The 20,029-nt window shown below is 43.0% G+C and overlaps 1 protein-coding gene across 3 annotated transcripts in view; it reads left to right on the top strand.

Annotated features, from left to right (window-relative positions):
• Positions 1-440: 440 nt before the first annotated feature.
• Positions 441-20,029, top strand: part of RAD54L2 (RAD54 like 2) — a 155,674-nt gene continuing 136,085 nt past the window's right edge. Inside the window, exons 1-2 of one of the 3 annotated variants that reach the window (XM_086698078.1) lie at positions 441-670; positions 3,017-3,078. The gene's annotated coding sequence lies outside the window, so the exon portion shown is untranslated. Of the gene's footprint in view, positions 671-2,933; positions 3,079-20,029 lie in introns of all 3 variants that reach the window. The other 2 variants (XM_086698081.1, XM_086698077.1) reach the window with 2 other exon arrangements.

Genomic DNA, 20,029 nt, shown 5'->3' with positions numbered 1-20,029 from the left:
CTTGAGGGCTGTGCACAACCTCTGTATGAGACGGTAGTAATAGCAGAGATCATTATTGGCAGCATTGTCAATGACCGTGCCTCAATGTTGAACCCCATATCTCCGTGCCAGCCACTTGCATCATTGCATTCAATCCTCACAAGCCTCCCCCCAAGTGAGGAATAAGGAGGAACCGAGGCTCAATTGAAGCACTGGTGGCTGGTGGGGTGCAAACCCATTCTGTCCCACCCACCCCGGAACCGTTCCCAGGTGGATTCAGGCCTGGGGTTTTCGTGCCACATTCACTCCTGAAACGGTCATCTGTAGCACAGATGGTTCTATCTAGGGACGAATTACGGTCCACCCGGCACTGGGGAAGAACGGCCTCCGGGCAGCTCTCAGCGGAACTTTCCTGTCGGCGGCGCGTGTTCCCGTCCGGGCGGCCGGGCGCGCGGTCCAGGAGGGGGACACTTTGTGGCGCGGACCGCGAGAGGAGCCTGCGAGCGCCGCCGCCGGAGAAGACCGACTCTCGGCCCGAGCCAGCCCGCGGCGCCCGGGCCTGGCCGGCCGCTTCCCGCCTCAGCCGCCACCTCCGCCCCCGCCGCCTCAGACGCAGCCGAGCAGGAGAAGCGGGAAGCGCAGCCAGTTGGCCCTGCCCGGCCCGGCGCGGCCCGGAGCCGCGGCGCAGGAGGTGAGTGCCGGTGCTGGCCCCCGGCTCCGGGCTTGGGCCGCCGGGACGGCAACAATGGGGGCCGAGTGGGGACGCGGCCCGGGCCCGTGGCGCTCAGCGGCCTGGGGCAGCAAGCCCGTCCCAGCGGCCTGGGCCTTGGGGCGCTGGATCCCCACTGGGGAACTCCAGTGGCCGGAGCCTTGGCTGGGGTTTTGGCCTCGACCCGGGGCCTCTGTGGCTTGGTATTTAGTATCTTGGTAGCCAGGAAAGGGAGTCACAGGGGCTTGGAGACTTAACTCCAGTGGTGTGCGCTCTTGACGCTTAATGCGGACACCCTGGAAGCTAACCATAGTGGGGTGGATGGGGGGGGGGGGGGGAGGGGGGCTTGCGTTTGGAATTCTAGGGCCCTCCGTGTGCCTGGTCCCTAAGGCACATCGGGATGTGTCTCCCCCCGCGCCCCTCCGTCCCACGTCTGTGAACTTGGCCGACTGGGGTCTGGCTGGGGAGTAGAGGCACTGGGAGTTTAGCTTCTCTGGGGTAACCAGTGATTGGTTCCTGGAACGGCTGGAAGCTCAGCTGGGCACAGAGGAGTTGAGCAAAGAGCTGGATTCTCCGGCCCAGACGTATCCTGGCGTTGAGGGGTTCTCAGGCAGGGAACTGAATGTCACCAGAGTGTCACGGTGAGTAGTGTTGCCTCCCTTGGTGTTAGGGTGAGCTGGAGTTGTGATTTGGAGAGTGTAGAGAAGTGTTGGTAGGCTGCCGAGTTTGGTAGGTTGCTTTATGTGGGCCACGGTGATGGCAGCCTGGGAGATGAACAGGAGAACTTTGCAGAGTGGGCTTTCTGATAGAGAATGACCTCTTACTGCGGGGGAGTGGGTGACTCAGATCTGTTAGAATTCCCGTGCTTGCTAGTGGATGTGGCTGACTATGTTAGTGACTGGACACCAAGGTGGATGGGGCTGGAAAGGGCTTTTGGGGGCTGAATGAGTTTGTTCCAGAGTAGAAGACTACTGTGGAATCATTCCTTTTCACTCCAAGTCAGAATGGTAGCTGTCCTTGACAGTATTTTAAGTAAAGAATTTCTTTGTGGTATTTGGATCCAAAGCTTTCTTCTGTACTTTTCTTTTTTTTTTTTTTTTTTCCTCCTGTTTTTGAATTGTGACTCATACTTTCATTTCAGGACTGTGGCTATTGTTTGTAATGCTAGACAAACTTAGACACCATAATATATGTAAATTCTAGGGGTTTTCAGTCCAATTCTTAGAAATCTAAATTAATTTCAGAGCCTGTTTTCACTAATTTGTGTGTCATTGTTTAATGTGTGCAACTCTACAGAGGGATGTGAAAACCCTAACAGTTTATGTTGTTAAATGTTCTTTGTATCCCTAATCCATGAAACTTCATTTTCTCCTGCTGCCATGAAGTCATTATGTTGAATCTGTTAAATCTTAGTGACTGCCATTTGAGCTTTTACAGAACATTATCTTCTTCACTAGAAGTGTTCTCCGTCTTCAGTGAATTTGGTCTGCACACTGTGTCTCATCTGTATTATTGAAGGCAGTGTGCAAACTCCAGCTCTGAGGCCTGCAGCTGTGCACCAGAGCTCTGTGTGTAGCATTCAGGCAAAGTTGGTGTGTTGTCTGTAGATGAGGTATCAAACTCTATACAACAAATGGCAGTATCAGACCATTGCACCCTCTGAGTTTATTTAGAGTGTTAAGAGGTACTGCCCAGTTGGAGTCTATAAATTTTCAGTGAAATGTGAGGTAATTCTGACTATCTGTAGGTTGTACTAATAGTTCTGGTTTTCCCCCCTTAATCTTTAAAAAATCCTGTATGTCCCTTGATTTCTGTCCCTTTTAAATTTTTATATTTTAAATAGTTAACTCTTTCATAAACCAGTGTCTGTTGAATTATGACAGGTACTGTGTTGGGCATCTTTACAATGGTGATATTTTTGGCATTTTAATAGTAGTTCTTAGTTCAGAAGTGGCTATAGGTCTGTGAGAGAAGAAGTGGTTCAGGTATATTATGCTTTTAATTGGTAAAGCTGCTGAATGAAGTTTTTTATACAGTATTAATTTTGACTAGTGAAAATTGATTGTCTTCATATATTTTCGTGAAAAAGGTGAGCTATAATGTGTTCACATTAGTATGGGATTGTTTTTGCATTAATTTAAATACACCTGTTAATTTTGTAGACAAACCACAGGTAACATTTTGTTTCTGTGTGTGTTTGTGAATAGTGATTTATAAATACTGTATATGTGCTTGGGTTCCCCAGGAAGCCGTCACACTTTCCTTTCCACTGTGGTTTGGGAGCATGAAGGCGTTGCTTACCCCCTTTGTCTGGTTCACTGTATGTAGGCTGGGAGTGTCTGCTGATCACTTGGAGTGCTGTCCCCTAGAACAGGAGGAATAAGATTGAGGTAAGGCTCAGTCTATTTGAAATTGCTTGCCTCTTGGTTTTCACTGCATACAATATAATGTAAATTATATTTGAAAAAAAAATTTTTGCCTTAATCGTTAATCTCCATTCTGATCTAGTAGAATGAAATTCTGTCCTTTGCTCTCTTCTCTCTCTGTGTTTATATTTTGGCCAAAAATCCAAGGCACTCACATGATAAATTCTTTAAAATATCTTTCATTTTCTGTCTAGAATGTTCACTTGATCAAAGAAAAGAAAAAATGGTTTACATATGTTGTTTTGAAAAAAAATTTTTTATTATTACATTTTATTTATTTTTGATAGAGAGACAGAGCACAAGTGGGGGAGGGGCAGAGAGAGACGGAGACACAGAATCCAAAGCAGGCTCCAGGCTCTGAGCTGTCAGCACAGAGCCTGATGTCGGGCTCGAACTCATGGACCGTGAGATCATGACCTGAGTGGAAGTCAGAAGCTTAACCGACTGAACCACCCAGGTGCCCCACATATGTTTTTTGTTTTTTTTTTTTTTTAATTTTTAACGTTTATTCAGTTTTGAGAGACAGAGAGAAACAGAGCATGAGCGGGGAAGGGTCAGAGAGAGGGAGACACAGACTCCGAAGGAGGCTCCAGGCTCTGAGCTGCCAGCACAGAGCCCCGCGCGGGGCTCGAACTCACGAACTGTGAGATCATGACCTGAGCCGAAGTTGGACGCTCAACCAACTGAGCCACCCCGGTGCCCCAACATATGTTGTTTTAAAAGCAAAGTGATTGCTGAAAGAAGTGTTTTTGAATACCTCTTAGTCAAATGGATTGACTTCAGAAACTCTTGGAAAGAAGCCTTAGAGTTTTTGCTTTTTTTTTTTTTTTAATTTTTTTAACGTTTATTTATTTTTTGAGAGACAGAACTTGAGCAGGGAAGGGGCAGAGAGGGAGAGGGAGTTACAGAATCCAAAGCAGGCTCCAGGCTCTGAGCTGTCAGTACAGAGCCCAATGCGGGGCTCGAACCCACAAACTATGAGATCATGACCTGAGCCGAAGTCGGACACTTAACTGACTGAGCCACACAGGCGCCCTGTGATTTTGCTTTATGTAGGAAAATTCTGAGGTGTCTAGTACAATAGGAAGGGCATGGTCTTTGGAGTCATCCCACCTCTACTTCTTTCTTGCTTTTTGACCTGGGTAAGCTGTTAACCTTTCTGAGCCTTGTTTTATTTATTTATTTTTTTCCTTCTGTAAAATGAGGATAGTATAACCTTCTCTGCAGATTGTATTGGGGACTGAAGATGAAGGCCTAGTACTTTGTAGGTAGTCAGTGCTTGCTGTTAGTAGTAGTGTCTTGCTCTTAGTAGTTGTTAGTGTAGTTAGAAGTAGTAATGGGGGCGCTGTTTTCAGTAGTATTAGTAGTAGGAGCATAGCCAGGTGCTGTGCATGGATGAGGGGCTCAGTTTCTTTGTCTGGTGAGGAAGGCAGCCTGCTGTCTGCACCTGTTTGTACTCTGGACAGGTGAGAGAATTGCCGAAGTAGTCTTTATCTAGTACTGGTGGGCAGGAGTCCACACTATAAAGTCCAAGGTCATTCCTGGCACTGGTAGGTTTTTTTCCTGGCAGTTTCTATGGAGAAGCCAGGAGGTAACTGTTCGGCATGTCCTTGTTTTGAGAACTGTAAGCATTCCCATTTACACTGCTAGAGTATGACAGGCAGCATCATGTTCTGTGTATCCCATGGTCAGGATGTTTCTCTAGCTTTCGTCTTATCAGAGACCTGGCTTTGGTCTTTTTGCTAGGAAGGCTCCAGATGCTAGAGAGATTTGTCATCTTTCTCTAATTTGGGGTATTTTGATAGAATATAGCACTCTGTTCAGAAAGTTTTTGATGAACAGAAGGTTGACAGCCTTTGTTACAGAATTGTTCAGTTTTATTTTTTCCCTATGGGAGGAAAAAAAGAAGTCAAGAGAAAAGTAAGAATAAGTATAAGTCAGATAGAAGTAATTAGAGGGGCGCCTGGGTGGCTCAGTTGGTTAAGCGGCCGACTTTGGCTCAGGTCATGATCTCGCGGTCCGCGAGTTCGAGCCCCGCGTCGGGCTCTGTGCTGACAGCTCAGAGCCTGGAGCCTATTTCAGATTCTGTGTCTCCCTCTCTCTGACCCTTCCCCATTCATGCTCTGTCTCTCTCTGTCTCAAAAATAAATAAACGTTAGGGGCGCCTGGGTGGCGCAGTCGGTTAAGCGTCCAACTTCAGCCAGGTCACGATCTTGCGGTCCGTGAGTTCGAGCCCCGCGTCAGGCTCTGGGCTGATGGCTCAGAACCTGGAGCCTGTTTCCAATTCTGTGTCTCCCTCTCTCTCTGCCCCTCCCCCGTTCATGCTCTGTCTCTCTCTGTCCCAAAAATAAATAAACGTTGAAAAAAAAAAAATTTAAAAAAAAAATAAATAAACGTTAAAAAAAAAAATTAAAAAAAAAGAAGTAATTAGAAATAACCGGCCCTACAACTCTTCCAGTTTTCCTTAGTCAAATCCCTCCTCCATTGTGGCTGGTCTTTAACTTCTGTTAAAAGTAAATAATATTCCTTTAGCCTTAAAATACTGTGAACATCTAGATCCTAGTATGTCTCTATTTCAACATCTCACCTTTAGACTCAGCCACTCCTGTGTCTTCGTTCTAGTCCCTCTTCTGCCACAATTTCTCTGGCACTTGAAGCTGTAGTTACAGTGAACTCCTTGAACATCCCAGCATGCTGAAGCTATTCCTCCCCTAACTTTCTTTCCCATTCTAGTGATTTTCTGACTCTTAGTCTTGCATTTACCAGGAATTAAGGCACCACCATCTCTTAAAAGATTCTTTGATTCTTTCTGGATTAAGCTGAATGCCTCTCCTTTATCTGGCCATTGCAGTTCTGTCCAAGCTTCTTTCATAATTACTCTGTACACTGTACTCTTAACTTTTGGTATATTTGTGTGTTTTACAGGCTAGGTTGTAATCTGCGTGAGAGCAGGACCTTGTCTTATTTATCCTTATATCCTAATACCTAACCATCTCTGGCACTGAGTAGCTACTCAGTAAATCTTTGTGGAATGAACAAATGAATGACCTCTGCATATGAAGTGACAGGAAATCATTCCTTGTGGAGCTGGTGGTGTGATGAGCGTTCTGATTTTAAGGCTGTGTCTGATCCTGGCTGAAACAGTGCTTCTGCCTTTGTACTTACAGGTTGTTAAAAGCAATACTTTATTTTGATTGAAAATGTGTTGCTTATTCCGTATGTTCATAGTTTTCAGGCTGGGGGCGCTATTACTTGCTTTCTGTGGGTCTGGCAAAAGTTTCATTTGGAAAAAATGGAAGTTTTTCATTGGTATTATCTAGATTTTCCTTTGGCCATTTACTGTTCTGAGTGCTTTGTCCTCATGCACGAAGAAGAGTGACTAGTCAGTTTGGGTCACAAGGTCTCCAGACAGCTAGTGGCCAGCCTGGGAGTGGGTAACGAATTTAACACCAGGATGTTGTGACTTTTACCGGCTGATGGACCTTTTGGAATTGAGCTCAATGTCACCATTTTCAGGATACAAGATTAGTTGCTCAAACTTCATTCAGGAATTTGAACTCAGTGACTATGAAATTATCTGTACTAGTTCTTTGCTTAGCCTAATCCTGTACTAAAACTGGAACTGATGAATTAATTCTTTGTTAGGAGGCTATGTGTTCTGAGTTACTAACCTAGAAATTATGGAATTGTGCCAATTTCATAAGTCACCCTCTTGGTTCTTCTTTGTGGTAAGATAACTTGAGGGTGTACTATCTAAATTGATTTAAATTTTCATGGTTGATCAGATCACGTAAGAATCCCACTGAAGGCCAAGTGTGAGGAACCTTATTAAAGCCTGTATAATGTAGTCTTCTTTCATGCAGGTGACAAATATAACATACTGCAGAAAAGGAAAGCATGAAAAGTAGTTAAAGGTAAAAATTGATATGAGATAAGGAAAACTGAAACAAAGTATAAGGCACATTAAATGTGGCAAGCAACTGTTGAAGATATTCTGTGAGCAGTGTTGAGATTTTGAGAAGGAAATTGTTGTAATGTAGGTTAGAAGCAATAAAAACAAAAATCATTTCAGCCAGCATAGGCACATTGGCTTTACTAGCACCCACTTACGGTCTTAAAACATCATCAGTGAAAGTTATACATAGGCAGAAATGAAAATGTTTGCTTTATAAGTATACCTTGCACATGTATGGTATTACAGCTCATAACTTTCATATACATTTCCTTTACTTTACCTTCCAACAACCCTGTGAAGCAGGTAGCCCCATTTTACAGTTGAGGAAACAAACACAAAAGTGAAGTAGCTTGCTTTCAAGTGCACAAAGCCATTAAGAAGAAAAGCTTCTAGGTTTTCTGATCCTAAGTTTAGGACCCCTTTTATGTCCTTATAGGATATTGTTATGGCTTCAGTTTGGGGGAACAGTTACCCCTTATTCCAGGCTTCTGGCTAGGAAAGGATACCCACAAAGAACGTAGTGCCACGCAGGGATTAGAGCATCTGCTCTGTTAACAGTTGCCTGGAAACTCTGGAAGAGGCTGAATGGGGGAGGAACCTAGAGGGAGTGGAGCCCCACTGTCCTCACACATCACTTATTGGTCAAGGGAAAAACCCAGAATCAGGTGGAAATGTTTTTTGCAATATTTGACACTAGTAGTGGTCTTCCTCCTAACATAATGATATATAGAAATTGGACCCCAGAAAATGTGGGAAAGAATTCTTTAGGTGTGATTCTGACTTGAGCTCAGGCTCTCTGCCCTCATTGTGCCTTCCAGTTCCACTGTGTTCCCCACACCGTTTCTCCACCTTTCTCTTCCCTGTTTCACCCACCTCAGCTTGGATGCTGGTTTGCCATGGCCCACAGTTTCAGTGCTGCCTTCCCTGGGTCTGATAACCCTTTGCCTGCCTGACTTTGTATACTGTCTGTTCTGCCAGTTGCCATCCCTAAACTTTCACCTCTGGCTTCTTTTGTTAACCCTAGGTTGCTTAGTGTTTCTAGGGAATCAGGAAAATGGGATGTGTTGACTGACCGCAGTTCCCACTGCTTCAGTTGAGTTGAGCTCTGACCCTCATGGTGCTCCTGTGCTGCCTTCTTAGGGTCCCATTCCCATAGCAACTGCTTGCATGTTTCCCAAAGCTCATTTTTTCCTTTTTTTCTTTTTAAAATTTTTGTTTCTTTTGTTTTTTATTTTTAATATTTATTATTTTTGAGAGAAAGAGAGGGAGCTTGCACATAAGTGGGCGAAGGGCAGAGAGAGAGGGAGACAGAGGATCCGAAGTGGGCTCTGTGCTGACAGCAGAGAGCCTGATATGGGACTTTAACTCATGAACACAGACCATGACCTGAGCTGAAGTCAGAGGCTCAACTGACTGAGACACCCAGGTGCCTCTCTCTCTTTTTTTTTTTTTAATTTTTAATTTTTAATTTTTTATATATATTTTTTTTTTTTTTTAAATTTTTTTTTTCAACGTTTTTATTTATTTATGGGACAGACAGAGACAGAGCATGAACGGGGGAGGGGCAGAGAGAGAGGGAGACACAGAATCGGAAACAGGCTCCAGGCTCCGAGCCATCAGCCCAGAGCCTGACGCGGGGCTCGAACTCGCGGACCGCGAGATCGTGACCTGGCTGAAGTCGGACGCTTAACCGACTGCGCCACCCAGGCGCCCCTAATTTTTTATATTTTTAAAGTAATCTTTACCCAGTGTGGGGCTTGAACCCACAACCTGAAGATCAAGAGTTGTAGCTCCACTGACTGAGCCAGCCAGGCACTGCCCCAAGGCTCATTTTTCCCTTAGGCCCTAGACCTGCCCTCCATCTCCCTCATTCATTTTTTTTTTTTTAAGTTTCTTTATTTATTTTGAGAGAGAGAACGAGAGAGAGAGAACACGGTGGTGGGGACAGAGAGTGAGGGATAGGGAGAATTCCAAACAGGCTCTGGGGAGGGCTCAATCCCAGGCACCGTGAGATCATGAGCTGAGCTGAAACCAAGAGTTGGATGCTTAACCAACTGAGCCCCGGGCTCCCCTCTCCCTCATTCTTGACCATGACCTCACTTTAAGGCTTGTGCTCCCTATTTTTCCCCCTTGTCTTTGTATCATGACACTTTCATTGCTCAGAGTCTCTTGCTTTGGAAAGTCCTTAACTTTTTAACCCCACCCCCACCCCGCTGATTATACCAGTAATATATGAGCACGGTAAAATTCAGGCCTTTTTTAAGTAAGGAAAGGAAACAGAATCCCATGTCTCAGTGTTAATCACCATTAAGAATTCAGTCTATATTTATTCACATTTTTTTCTACTATGTATGCTAATGTGAATGTATGTGAAAGAGAGAGGTAAGTAATTCCTTTTTACAGAAATGGGATCACAATATAGCTACTCTTCTACAAATATTTTTCAATATGTATATAACTAATATATAATATATAACTATATTTCCTTACCACCTGTTTTATCTAGGTCTCTTAATGCTTTGTGGTTTGGCTTAATGATTTTATCTTGAACATTTTCTCCTGTTTAGTACATGTATCTATCATATATTTTAATAGTTACATAGTATTATATTGCATTGTATCAACTTTTCTAGTCCCCTGGTGACAGACATTTGTTTCTGTCTTTGTAGCAACAAGCATCCTTGTGTGTATATATATATATATATGTATATGTGTATATATATATATATATGTATATATATACACAATGCACCTCTTTGTATACATTGTATACATCTTTATATACATTGTATACTTCCTGGGACAAACTCCTACAAGTAGAATTTCTTTGTCAAAGGATACACATGTTGGGGTGCCTGGGTGGCTGAGTCAGCTAAGCATGGTACTTCAGCTCAGGTCATAATCTCATGGTTTGTGAGTTCGAGCCCCGCATTAGGTGCTGTGCTGATAGCTCAGAGCCTGGAACCTGCTTTAGATTCTGTCTCCCTCTCTGTCTGCCCCTCCCCTGCTCGCACTCTGTCTCTCTCTCTCAACAATAAACAAACATTAAAAAATTAAAAAACAAACAAAAGATATGCATGTTTAAAATTTTTCTAGCAATAGGGGCACCTAGGTGGCTCAGTCAGTTAAGCATCTGACTTTGCCTCAGGTCATGATCTTATGGGTTGTGAGTTCGAGCCCCACATCAAACTCTGTGCTGATAGCTGAGAGCCTGGAGCCTGCTTCAGATTCTATGACTCCCTGTCTCTCTGCACCCCCTCCCCACCCTCTGCCAACTCACGCTCTGTTTCTCTCTCTCCCTCTCTCTCAGAAATAAATAAACAAATAAAATTTTTCTAGACGTTACCAAATAACTTTAAAAAGATATTTTTCTTCTTTAGCACTGAACATTATCAATATATTTAATCTTTGCCAATTTGAAGCCTATGTAACTAATTTGTTTGAAGCCTAGATAACATTTTCTTGTTGAGGAGAATGAGCATCTTTTCATGTATTTATTTCATATATTATCGATCAGTTAATTAGTTAGTTGATTAATCGGTGTCTCCTTTCTAGCATCTTCCTGTTCTCTCCCCTTTTAGTTTTTACCTTACATGCAAGGTAGAACCATAATAACTTTACTTAGTTCTGGGCCTCTCATGCTACCCTAGCCTTCTCCTTCCTATCCTTGTTTCTTATCTAAAATGCAGTTTTACTGCCATTTCCGTACCACCTGTTTTTATCTATGTGTCTTAATGTTTTGTGTTCTGGCTTCTGGTCTTATGTGTCTCCTGAACACTATTTCTGAGGTGAAATCCATGTTGTTGGGACATTTTTTCTTCTGGATGTTTGTTCTCCCTTGTTTTGACCAACTTCTCACTCCCCGCCGTCTTTGCAGGGAGGGAAGTCACGCATGAATGAACTTTTTACTATGGAAAATTTCAAACATATACAGCAACAGGGAGTATAGTGTATTAACCCCATGTACCCATCACCCAGTTTCAACAATTATCAGCATTTCCCCAATTTTTTCTTTCAATTGTCCTCCTCACTTTTTTGTTGTTGGTAGTATGTTAAATTTTTTTTATGTTTATTTATTCATTTTATTAAAAAAAATTTTTTTAATGTTTATTTTTGAGACAGAGAGAGACAGAGCATGAACGGGGGAGGGTCAGAGAGAGAGGGAGACACAGAATCTGAAACAGGCTCTAGGCTCTGAGCCATCAGCACAGAGCCCGACGCAGGCTGGAACTCACAGACCGTGAGATCATGACCTGAGCTGAAGTCGGATGCTCAACCGACTGAGCCACCCAGGCGCCCCTCATTTTATTTTTTAATGTTTATTTTTGAGAGAGACACACAGAGTGCGAGCAGGAGAGGGGCAGAGAGAGAGGGAAACACAGAATCTGAAGCAGGCTCCAGGCTCTGAGCTGTCAGCACAGAGCCTGATGTGGGGCTCAAACTCATGAACTGCAAGGTCATGACCTGAGCTGAACCGACTTGGCCACCCACGTGCCCCTGTTGTGGGTATGTTTTAAAGCTAAATCTCAGACATTGTCATTGAGTGTATATGTCTTACTAATAAGAACATTCTGTTTTTTTTTTTAAACATCATTACCTTGCCATTTTCTACCCTACTAAAAATTAACACTATTTCCCAGATAGTGAGGACTTGATGTTTAATCCTGACTCTGATACCTGCTGTTTAACTTGGGCAATTTATAAGTTTGTTTTCTCCTCTTGAATGGTAGTGAGGATAATCATGATAATTCTGTCTCATCAGATTGTTGTGAGATTATCTCATATACTCCCACATAAAGTGCTTAGTACAGTGCTTTACCTACGTGGGGTGCAAACATATTTTGTCTCACTCTGTCTTTATTCATCCATTCATTCATTCAGCAGATATTTTTTGAACATGTGTGTTTTAGCCGAAGAGGAGACATTGACCTTGGCTTCTAGGATTCTGCACTGTCTTAATTCTCTGCCTTCCTCTCAGATGTGCCTTTGTAAAAGTCCTTCCTTTTGTCCCCCTGGATATGGATGTAACCCAGGTTTGTTGTTTTCCTTCTATTCCCTCTGTATCCTGGCCCTCAGAGACCTAGCTCTTCCACTCCCACCACCTCAGGCTCTCTAAGTGACTCAATTCTATAACCCTTGTTTCTTTATCAAGCAGTAAACCCACATTTCTTCCTGGCTTTTGGACATTTTTGTCTGACCAGGGGAATTACTGTAAAGTGCACTGAATTGAGTCTGCAGACCAGGACTGCAGCTACATCTTGGCCACTAACTTCATGGCTTGGGCAATTCAGTCACCTCTCTTGGTCTTGGTGTCCTCGGTCAGAAGGACAGAAGGGCTGAGTTAGAGTCTGAAGTCCTATCCAGCTTTAAAAGCCTATCAGCTGTGAGGAGATGGTTTTAGAAGTGTCCTACTCAACATATATGGAACCATAGCCACCATTCTGCTCCCCAGACAAGTTTCTGGCTTCCCCACCTGGCCCGTCCCAGGAAATCCAGGCTTTACCCTGTGGCTCTTCCCTCTCATTTGTCCTCAGCATAAGACTGGTTACCTCATGGCTAGATCTTCAGTTAGTCTTGATTCCTGGCTCTTCCTGGAACATACCTTTGCATCTATATTCACATTGTTTCCTTTGGTTATGTTCATGTTGTTTCCCCTGAGTTCTGGCCATTGAAATTATGACCATCTTGGTAGGCTTAGTTCAGGTGACAGTTTTATCCATATTGGAAGTGAGTCTTCCCTCCTCTGACTCTCATGACTAGCAGTATATCAGTGACATTTCACAATATGCCTGGTACTTCAGATATTTGCATAAGTTTTTTCTTTTTTCTTTTTTTACCTTCTGGTTTGTAATCCCCTTTAGTACAGTTACCACATTTACGTTGTGTATTATTTTTCATCATACAGTATTTAGCATAATTCATTGTGCTAATAGTTTTGCAATAAATGCTTGTTGAATAAGTGACTGAACTAAAGTGGACTTTGCTTCAAGGTAAGAACATTTATAGAATTTTTTAAATTTTTTAATGTTTATTAATTTTTTGAGAGAGAGAGAGTGAGTAGGAGAGGGGCAGAGAGAGAGAGAGAGAGAGAGAGAGAGAGAGAGAGAGGGAGAATCTAAAACAGGCTCCTGGCTCTGAGCTGTTAGCATAGAGCCTGATGTGGAGCTTGAACTCACGAACTGAGATCATTATTGAGCCAAAGTCAGATGCTTAACTGGCTGAGCCACCCAGGCGCCCCTACAGAAATGTTTTTAAACCCCAGAGTTCAAAGGATGTGATAATTAAATAGTCAAGAATGAAGAAGGCCTAGCTTGTGAAATGGTACTAATGGTACTAATTTAGACACTAATTCCTTGATTTCAAAATTCAAAGAATCCTCTCCTTTCCTGTCCTGTCTCAGAGTTGGGAAAATTTTTGACTTTTGGATAATATGACTTAGTTTCTCCAAAGCATTGCTGTTAACACTGTTGTCATCATGGAGTAGCTAAAGATAATCAACATTTATTGAAAGCTAACTTACCATATGCTAGGCAATGTGCTATTTTTTCACTTAATTTAAAAAATAATCTTATATGAGATATGCACTATTACTATTCTCATTTTATAAATGAAGAAACCTATGTTTAGAGAAATTAGGTAACTTCTTATTTATTTATTATTTTTAAATGTTTATTTTTTTTTGAGAGAGAGAGTTTGTGTGTGAAAGTGCTTGCAGGGGAGGAGCAGAGAGAGAGGGAGAGAGAATCCCAAGTAGGCTCCATGCTCTTAGCACAAAGCCTGAGGTGGGGCTCGATCCCAGGACCTGTGAGATCATGACCTGAGCCTAAATCAAGAGTCAGAAGCTCAACCCACAGAGCCATCCAGGTTCCCCTTTTAATGTCCTTTAGATAGAAAACGGCAATGCTGGGACTCTGACTCAGGCCATATCATCTTAGAGACCATATTCTTTTTTTTTTTTTTTTAAGCTTATTTATTTTTGAGACAGAGAGTGTGTGCACACGCATGTGGGAGAGGAGAGAAAGAGGGGAGAGAGAGAACCCTAAGTAGGCTTTGCACTGTCAGCAAGGAGCCCGATATGAGGCTTGAACTCACGAACTGTGAGATCATGACCTGAACTGAAACAGTCATTAATTTTTTTTAAATTTTTTCTTGAATGTTTATTTATATTTTAGAGAGAGAGAGACAGAGAGTGTGTGTGAGTGGCAGAGTGGCAGAGAGAGAGGGAGACACAGAATCTGAAACAGGCTCAGCCGAGCTGTCAGCACAGAGCCCGATGCAGGGCTCGAACCCACAAACTGAGATCATGACCTGAGCCGAAGTTGGACACTTAACCGACTGAGCCACCCAGGCACCCCTGCCCATATTCTTTTTTATTTTTTATTTGTGTTTTGTTTTTTTTTTTTTCAGAGCCCGTATTCTCCTCCTCCTCCTTTTTTTTTTTTTTTTTAAAGTAGGCTGCACACCCAGCATGGAACCCAATGTGAGGCTTGAACTCAACGACCCTGAGATCAATACCTGAGCTGAGATCAATCAAGAGTTGGACCCTTAACTGAGCCAACCATGCCCCCTAGAGACCATATTGTTTTTAAATTTTTTTTTTTCAACGTTTATTTATTTTTGGGACAGAGAGAGACAGAGCATGAACGGGGGAGGGGCAGAGAGAGAGGGAGACACAGAATCAGAAACAGGCTCCAGGCTCTGAGCCATCAGCCCAGAGCCTGGCGCGGGGCTCGAACTCACGGACCGCGAGATCGTGACCTGAGCTGAAGTCAGACGCTTAACCGACTGCGCCACCCAGGCGCCCCCCCATATTCTTTTTTTTTTTTTTTTTTTTTTTTTTTTTTTTTAAATTTTTTTTTTTCAACGTTTATTTATTTTTGGGACAGAGAGAGACAGAGCATGAACGGGGGAGGGGCAGAGAGAGAGGGAGACACAGAATCGGAAACAGGCTCCAGGCTCTGAGCCATCAGCCCAGAGCGTGACGCGGGGCTCGAACTCACGGACCGCAAGATCGTGACCTGGCTGAAGTCGGACGCTTAACCGACTGCGCCACCCAGGCGCCCCGCCCCCCCATATTCTTAATTGGTTTACTGCTTTCCTGTCCGAAACACATTTACTGCCAGTTGGCTCTTTTGGCATTTATTTTCACTCATCTCTTATCCAATAACTTGCATGAATTTCTTCATTTTTCCCTTCCCAATACCAGCTATCCTTCTGTTGTTCTTCCTGATTTGGGTGAAGGTATGCCTTTGTTCTTTGGAGTCATCCAGACTTCAAGCCTCAGAGTCCTATTTAATTCCTCCCTTTCCTTCCCGTGCAACAATTGAGTTTTCCTTGGTAGTGCCTTACCCTTGCTCCATTCTTTCTGGTTTCTTTGCCTTCCTCTTAACCTAAGCCCTCCAGGTCTAGTCCTGGATTGTGACAGCTGATTTTTTTCCCTCCATTCTTTCACCTTTGCAGTTCTGAAAGGATTGCCTTTCACCCTTCTCTCTCCAGTTAAAAATCCTTGTGTGGTTCCTGTATCTGAGGTTTCTAAAAGCCAGTTTTCAAATAGGGTCGTAATCATGTGTAGGACTTCTTTAAAGCATGTTAAGTCTTCAGAATAAAACTATGAGGCTGATGCTATTATTTGCAGTTTAGAGATGGGAAAATGGAGGCTTAATGAGACTGAGTCACTTACACAAGATCACTATTGGTGGGAACTGGGGAACTATGTATTTTTAATAAGCTCTTCAGATTCTGATGCCCTGAAAACACCAGGTTTAGGAAACACCAGGCAGCCTTAAACTCCTTTTAGAATCCCTTCCCTAAATATCTTTGTGGTTCCAGTGACCCCACCATATCTGAAATTTTTGTAGCATTTGACTCTTGATTGTGCCCATCTTGCTGATGTATTTCCTGATAGTGTACTTCCCTGGCTGGTTCTTTCTCTGCCTCTCTGACTTTCTGTGCAGGCTGCTATTCTCTACTCCCTCATGGTTTGGCCCATGCTTGGCTACCCTTTCCCTTCTACACATACTCCCTGAGTCTCTTTCTTCCATATTGGTGCTTCAGCTACCTGAATATGGTAGGAACACCCAAATCTGTTTTTCTGACCCCAGTTCATTTTCCAGCTATTTCTGGGATTTTACCATTAACAACACTTTATATAGAGAGAGTAGGGAAGGGGCAGAGAGAGAGAGAGAGAGAGAGAGAGAGAGAGAGAGAGAGAGAGAATCCCAAGCAGGCTCCATGCTGTCAGCGTGGAGCCTGACGTGGGGCTCGATCCTAGGAACTGTGAGATCATGACCTGAGCCAAAGAAATCAAGAGTCAGATCCTTAACCGACTGGGCCACCCAGGTGTCCCTATTAACAACACTATTATCTGCACCATTGTTTGAGCTGGAAACCTGGGCCATGGATAAAAGCTTGGAGTCTGGAGTTAGAAGTCTGAGTTGAAATTGAATTCTACTACTCTCTAGCTGGGTAAAATTGGGACAGGCCACTTAACCTCTCTAAACCTTAGATTTCTTCTTTGTGGAATGGGGATAACCTTACTTTCCTCATGGTATTGTAGTGAAGATACAATGAGAGAATGTTGATGAAACGTTTAACGATTTGGTTGATATTTATGGTGCCCTTCCTGTGTACCAAGGACTGTGTTGGGTGCTGGGGAGATAGTGGTGAGTAAGGCTGCCCTCATGGGGCTCCAGTTGACTACTGAACCCTTACTGTTTTTTTCTTCTTAGTCTCTAATATTTCCTCTTTTCTCCTTTCTCATTGCCACTACTGTGGTTCAGGGCGTCCCCACCTTTTGCCAAGTGTTATAGCAGCTTCCTGCCTAATTTCCTTGCCTTCACACAGCCACCAGTGTTCCTTTTAAATTGGGAATTCAGATGATGCCACTTATCTTTCAGTGGCTCTCATTAGGGGCATATAGACTATGGGGAGCATTGCATAGAGGTTGATATCAAGTCCATTTCTGAGCACAGCAGAGAAGGACTCATGGTATACTAGTTATATCTGCCAGAGACAGAGAAAGGAAAGTGTTACCAAGTGCCACATGTTTGCCAATCCTTGTATAGGACAAAGTTCAGGCTTCTTAGTAAGGTCTTCACGATACTGCTAGATCAGGATCTGGCCTGTCTGCTTCTCATCTCTTGCAATTTCCCCATTTATTCCCCCAACCTATATTCCCATGGAACTGGACTTCAGCATATGTCATTCTCTGAATGACTTCATCCTTCTCTTCTTTTTTTTTTTTTTTTTTTTTTTTTTTTTTTTTTTTTAATGTTTTTTATTTTTATTTTTGGGACAGAGAGAGACAGAGCATGAACGGGCGAGGGGCAGAGAGAGAGGGAGACACAGAATCGGAAACAGGCTCCAGGCTCCGAGCCATCAGCCCAGAGCCCGACGCGGGGCTCGAACTCACGGACCGCGAGATCGTGACCTGGCTGAAGTCGGACGCCTAACCGACTGCGCCACCCAGGCGCCCCGCATCCTTCTCTTCTTAAAGCTCTAATATTCAGATCCATTGCCTGCTCTGGAAAGCCTTCACCAGCTTTTCAAGGCAAAATTATCTCCTCCATCCTGTAGAACCTTATTTGCTCCTTCCTTCCCTTCCTTCCTTCTTCTGAAATATAATTCACATATCATAAATTTCACCATTTTTAAGTGTTCAGTTGAGTGGCTTTTAGTACATTCACAAGGTTATACAACCATTACCACTGTCTAATTCCAGAGCATCTCATTACTACAAAAAGAAAACCACGTTTATTAAGCCATCACTCCCTATTGTCCCTTTCCCCCCATCGTGTGGTAACCACCACTAATCCACTTTCTGTTTCTATGGGTTTGCCTATTCTGGGCATTTCAGGTAAATGGAATCAGACAGTATGTGGCCTTCTGTGACTGGCTTGTCTCACTTAGCATGATATTTTCAAGGTTCATCCATGTTGTAGCATGTGTCAGTACTTCATTCCCTTTTTAGTTTATTTTGAGAGAGAGTGAGCTGGGGAGGGGCAGAGAGAAAGGGAGAGAGAGAATTCCAAGGAGGCTCCGTGTTATCACTGTGGAGCCCAATATGGGGCTCGAACCCATGAACCATGAGATCATGACCTGAGCCAAAATCAAGAGTTGGATGCTTAACCAACTGAGCCAGCCAGGTGACCCTGGATGTACTACATTTTGTTAATCCATTTATCAGTTGAACCTTAGTCACGTGTTGTATTTACCAGATTGCTCACAGTGTGTGCTTACATATCTGTGTCAGTTGATGGGATGATCCCTGAAGGGTTCTAGTCATCACTCTATGTCCAGGATTCTCTCTGTGTATCTTCAGTGTCTACGAGTGCTGGTCAAAGGAGATGTTTAATAAGTATGTAGTGATGAATCATTTTATCTCCCTTTCCAGAAAACCTGATACTTTCTGCCTTTTCAGTACTCCTCAGATCCAAGCCATGATTCCTATGTGGAATGTCCTCTCCTTCCCTCTTCACTTGTCCAGTTCTGTTGTTTTTTTTTTTTAAGATTTTATTTTTAAGTAATCTCTATACCCAACATGGGGCTCGAACCTGTGACCCCAAGATCAAGAGTTGGCATGCTCCACTCACTGAGCCAGCTAGTTAAGACAAACTTAACCCCCTTGTTTGTCTAATTCTGCTTTGCTTCAGGGTTGTTTCAAGATCTGCCTCCTCCAGAACCCCTTCCAGCAGCATTTAAGCCTCAGATGCTATTGCTTTCTTCTCTGAACTCTGGTGCATTTGGGGTCTCTATCATTCATTAGACGCTTAATAAATATAATCTTAGCTCAGTCCTTAACTAGATTTACAGTAGGCCCACCAACACTGATTCCTTTTTTGCATTCCCAATAAAAAGGTATTGTAATTATGTAATGGAATTACATCTAACATTTTACCTTACTCAAATTGAACTATTGTTTGCAAAAGGAGAAAAAAGAGAAAGAAATAATGACTTAAATAGTGAGGTAATTTCTACTCAGTGAGTGAGTACCCACAGGCAGTGTATGCAGGCAATGTTGTTAATATGGTTGACAAAAATCTATAAATTTAAAGAATTCTTGATCATTTGCAGAAGAGAAGTTGTTAAAGTGGTATGGTGATGAGTTGGTAAGTATTGTACCAAAAAAAAAAAAAAAAAAAGAATTGGGGGCCTTAGAGAATTGTTGACTTAAAAAGATTTGGAAATGATGAGGAGGACGAATAAGGAAAGCTTGCTAGCTGGAATCTTCATACAATTGCTTGACTGGTCCAAGCAGCAAAACACATGAAGGTTTAACTTCTGAACATTGTAACCCTTTGGAATTATTTTCAGTGTATATATCTACATGAGTACTACATGAAACTATTTGTACTGTATTTATGTGGGCACTTGAATAGGTTTTTCAAGGTTGACTATTGATGGTCTTTTTTCAGATGCTGTTTAGGCCTTCATGTGAGCCCTAGCTAAGATGGGGCCCCTGTAGTAGGTACCCAGTTAATTATTGTTGGCAGTTTGAGCACATGGTTCCTGGATGTGGATATGAATAGGGGCATTCACAGCCTGGAAAATATGATGCTACTAAGGATGGGGATAAGGCCAAGGAGGATTTGTTCGCTGACAGTTTGACTTTAATGAAAATACATGTATAAAGGCAAAATGCTGATTTTACAATTATAAAGTAAAACAAAAGAAATAAAGAAAAATAACATTTTTTAAAAGTTTATTTCTTCATTTTGAGAGAGTGCACACGAGCATGTGCACATATGAGCAGGGGAGGGGCAGAGAACGAGAGAGAGCAGAGCCCCACTCTGAGCTTGATCCCATGAACCTCAAGATCACCACTGGAGCCGAAATTAAGAGTCAGCCGCTTAACCAACTGAGACACCCAAGTGCCCCTAACTTTTTGGTAAAACTACCACCCAGGGATAAAAACAGTTAACCTTTTGGTGCATTTCCTTTTTTTTTTTAATGGTTATTTTT

This window comes from Puma concolor, chromosome A2 (genome assembly GCF_028749965.1).
Source record: "Puma concolor isolate L17-30 chromosome A2, mPumCon1.1.hap2, whole genome shotgun sequence".
In the NCBI taxonomy this organism is placed as follows: domain Eukaryota; kingdom Metazoa; phylum Chordata; class Mammalia; order Carnivora; family Felidae; genus Puma; species Puma concolor.
The sequence above is the reverse complement of the archived record's forward strand: the minus strand, read 5'-3'. Positions and strand labels throughout refer to the sequence as shown.